This window comes from Rutidosis leptorrhynchoides, chromosome 2, assembly GCF_046630445.1.
Source record: "Rutidosis leptorrhynchoides isolate AG116_Rl617_1_P2 chromosome 2, CSIRO_AGI_Rlap_v1, whole genome shotgun sequence".
Taxonomy (NCBI): Eukaryota; Viridiplantae; Streptophyta; class Magnoliopsida; order Asterales; family Asteraceae; genus Rutidosis; species Rutidosis leptorrhynchoides.
The window spans coordinates 447,853,030-447,857,638 of NC_092334.1; the positions used below are offsets into that span (position 1 = coordinate 447,853,030).

The 4,609-nt window shown below is 30.2% G+C and overlaps 1 non-coding gene across 1 annotated transcript; it reads left to right on the forward strand.

Moving 5' to 3' along the window:
• The first annotated feature begins 4,146 nt into the window (after positions 1 to 4,146).
• LOC139895141 (small nucleolar RNA R71) lies at positions 4,147 to 4,253 on the forward strand. The gene has a single exon (XR_011775605.1). It is a non-coding gene; the product is annotated as a small nucleolar RNA R71 (small nucleolar RNA).
• Positions 4,254 to 4,609: the final 356 nt, after the last annotated feature.

Genomic DNA, 4,609 nt, shown 5'->3' on the forward strand with positions numbered 1-4,609 from the left:
TCGCGTCAATTAGGGTGTCTGTTTCCTAATTCCTAGATTACCATACTTAATAAAAAGGGCATATTCGATTTCAATAATGCAACCATAGAATGTAGTTTCACGTACTTGTGTCTATTTCGTAAAACATTTATAAAAGCAGCGCATGTATTCTCAGTCCCAAAAATATATATTGCAAAGGTATTTAAAAAGGGAATAATGAAACTCACGCATATAAATATTGTAAAACAGTAAATAAAACGTTTGCATGTATTCTCAGTCCCAAAAATGTAAAGAGTAAAAGGGATTCAAATGAAACTCACGCATATAAATATTGTAAAACAGTAAATAAAACGTTTGCATGTATTCTCAGTCCCAAAAATGTAAAGAGTAAAAGGAATTCAAATGAAACTCACCTAATGTATTTTTGTAGTAAAAATACATATAACGATATTGAACAATGCAGGGTTGGCCTCGGATTCACGAACCTATATCATTTGTATATTTATTAATATTCATAGTTGTAATTGAACACATATATATAATTGTATTAGTTATATCATTTTTATGTTAATAATATATATATGTTTATATGTTCATTTTGTATATAAAAATATTAAATTTTGTTATGTTATATGTGTTAAATATAAATATAAATATATATTTATGTATATATTTCATTTGTTTATCAAAACAGTAGTTTTATTATATTAAGTTAATATTAGTAAAAATAATGATAATAACATTAATAGTATACATATGTTAATAACAACCCTATTAGTGATAGTAACAATGATAATAATAATAATACTTGTAAAAGTATTAATTTTATTGTTTATGATAGATATGATATTAATGATTTACTAATAATAATAATAAATTAATTAAGAATGATAATATTAATAAAAATGACGATATTGTTAATAATGATACATTTGTTTAATAATAATAATAATAATGATATTCATCATACTTAATAATAATGCTAATAATAATACCAATACTTGATAATAATATTTATAATTATGATACACGTAATAATAATAATAACTAAGTAATAAATGGTTACCTTTAAAGAAAAGAGATAAAAAAAAATGCCATTGTCCGGACTTAAACCCGCGACGTCTCGCTAACCCGATAACACCCTTAACCATTACCTGCGATTACTTTTCTGTTTAACTCCCTAACTTAATATATATACCCTTCCGTTCCTCTTTCCATCCACTTCTTCTTTTTAAATTAAAACCCAATTAGCATCATCATAACCTCATTATTGTTATCATCTTCACCATCATAATTATAATAGAATGTCCTCAATAAATCGTCATTTAATCATTATCATCAGTGGGTGTTAGAAATTGTCACTAGCACTAATATTTAACCAAAAATTACATCGACCCAACATCATATTAGAATTTTGTGGTTGTTTGATAAATAAAGAATCCATTGCCGTCCCCATGCTGTCCCCTCCCCGTCTATTTTTTTTTCTTTTGGAGCCGTGGAGTAAAAAATACAAGGAATAGCAGCAGTAGTTCGAGCATGATTAGCATCCAATACTCGACAATGGAGTTGGTAGAATGATGCCATCCCACAAAGTCTTCAAGTGCACGATTTTATGTTTTCAAGATAGGTCCACATGAGATATTGCATATTTGGTCTTGCAAGTTGAATACTTTTTGGTAAAATAATACTCCATAATATTCTGCACTCATCACCCATGTCTCATATTTACTCTTATTTTACTAATAGATAAATATTAAAGTGAGTAGCCATTTAGTAGTATGGGGTTTATAAATATGTTTCATACTTGACTTCATAGATTACGGATGAAGCTTCTAAAAAAAATAACGCGCATAATAACAGCAGTGAACACAAGTTGCAGGTGGTTGTTTTCATTTGAAGTAGAACATGAAGCAAGCAGTAGTGGTGATGTGATTTTCCAACAGAGGAACAGAAGCAGAAACAACAAAAATGTTGGCGTTTCAAAATGGTTGGGTTTTGTTTACAAGTGTGGGTTCGTTTCAATAGAAAACAGCCGTAATTGCTGCAACATAGATGTTGATAGAGATGGCGGTTTGTGTGGGTATACGCAACTGGAACAAGGTAGTATTTACTAGTAGTAGTTTGTCGATTGATTGAGGTGGTTTTTGGGTCTTGATTAATAGATGGAACAGAAAGGATACGTAGCAGCTGCAGGAAGTAAAAGGTCTCGATGGTGTTTAATGATAGCGAGTAGTGGGTGATTCTAATGAATATGGAAGGTTGTTGATATACTAAAGAGAAGAAGAAGAAATGTTTGATTTCTTTGCATATATCGGTGTATATATATATATATATAATTAGATATTAGATTGATTGATAGTATTGGAACGGGTTTCGTGATGTTTTACGTGGTGTACTATATAAAGTTTAATAGGTCTATCTGCAGTTGAATTTATTTAATTAACGTTTGTAATTTAGCTTGATTTGCTCGTCACAGAATTTTGATCAGGTACAAATATATGTATAAAAAATTTAAAAGGGAAATTGATGGCTAACTGCTTTTGTCAAGCTCCTGTGATGGGATTCGGTTTGTGATTCAGTTTAGGGACAAAAACAAAAGTGGATTACAGTTTTGATTGCAATTGGTAACCAATCTGTACGATCTTCTTAACTTTATGTTTTATATAATTAAATTTAATGATTAATGATTTAGTAATTATATAAATAATAATAATTATATTAATAATAATATTAATAAGTACTAATGATACAACTAATAATAAAAATGGTATTAATAAAATTATAAATCATAAAATGTATTATTTCCTAATAACAATAACAATGATAGTAATAATTTATAATAATATTTCTAATAATTATTAATAATTTTGATAACAAGAATACTAATGATAATATATCAATTATATATATATCAACTTTCATATTTATATTTTACCTATTAATAATAATATAAATACTAATGATTTTAGAAATGATCAAAAATATTAATATAGCAATTATACTTAACTTGCATTTAAATTTAATAAGTTAAAATTTATTAACTATTTATATATTAAAATATATTTAATATTACCTATGTATATATATATATTTACATATTTATTTACACACTTGTTTGTGAATCGTCGGGAATAGTCAAAGGTTAATTGTATACAGGAACATAGTTCAAAGATATTTTTTTTTTGAGATTATAATATTACAGACTTTGTTTATTGTGTCAAATTCATATTAAGATTGAGTTTAAATTTGATCGGAAATTCCCGGGTCGTCACATGTAACTTCTTCATTGTTACTTACATCTAAAACCTTCCCATCTTCTAGTGCTGGTTTTTCAGAATTTGTTAACACCATATTAACATTCTCATTCCGAGGATTTACTTCAGTATTACTCGGTCGCTTTCCTTGTTCCCTCTCACTCATCATGCTAGCAAGAGTACCTACGTGTTTTTATAGATTCAAAATAGAAGCTTGTTGAGTTCTTAATGACTGATCAAACCTCTCATTTGTTTGGGTTTGAGATGTAATAAATTGTGTCTGAGATTCCATTAGCCATGCCATCATTTCTTCCAGATTTGGCTTTTTCTCTTCGGTTTGTTGTGGTGGTTTATACAAGCTAGGTCTTTATTGATTGAAAGTGTTGTTTTGAGTTGGTTGGTTATTCGGACCTTGTTGGTTATACGAGTTATTGTTGGGTCCATTTGGATTGTAAAGAATGTTTTGATTTCGATTAAAGTTTGGCCTTGGCGGTTGATAATTATTTTGATAATTATTTCCCGGCCTTTGGTTCATGTAGGAAACATTCTCACGTTGTTCCATCGTTTGCTCAATGTGGCAATCTTTTGTTAAGTGTGGTCCACCGCATTACTCACAACTGATTCGTATTGCATGAATATCTTTATTCATCTTTTCCATTCGTCTCTCGAAAGCATCTATTTTTGCGGAAACGGAATCAAAGTCATGGCTAGAATCGGCTCTAGCCACTTTAGATAAACGAAAAATATATTTTTCCTGGTGCGACTCATGCGAGTGGGAGGCTGTGTTATCAATAATTTTGTGAGCTTCAGTTGCGGTTTTTTCATAATGGAACGACCAGCTGTTATGTCGATGTCTTTTCGTGTAGCAACGTCGCATCCTTGGTAGAATATTTGTACTATTTGATAAGTATCTAAACCGTGTTGAGGACATCCTCTCAACAATTTTTCGAATCTTGTCCACGCCTCATATAGAGTTTCATTTGGCTTTTGTGTGAACGTAACAATTTCTCCTTGAAGTCTCACGGCTTTAGATGCCGGAAAGAATTGTTTAAGAAATTTTTCAACTAACACATCCCATGTATCAATCGCCCCTTCAGGTAACGATTCTAACCAATCTTTGGCTTCTCCCTTTAAATTCCAGGGAAACAACATGAGATAGATCTGTTCATCCTCAACTTCTCTGATTTTAAATAGAGTACAAATCCTATTAAAGGTTCGAAGATGTTCGTTTGGATTTCGGCGTACCACTATATTGGCATTGATTAGTTACCATGTGTAGAATTTGTCCTTTGATTTCATAATCTGGCGCATTAATGTCTGGTTGAGTAATTGCGTGACCTTGGCCAGTGCGTTTAGCTCTCATTCGGTCTTCCATA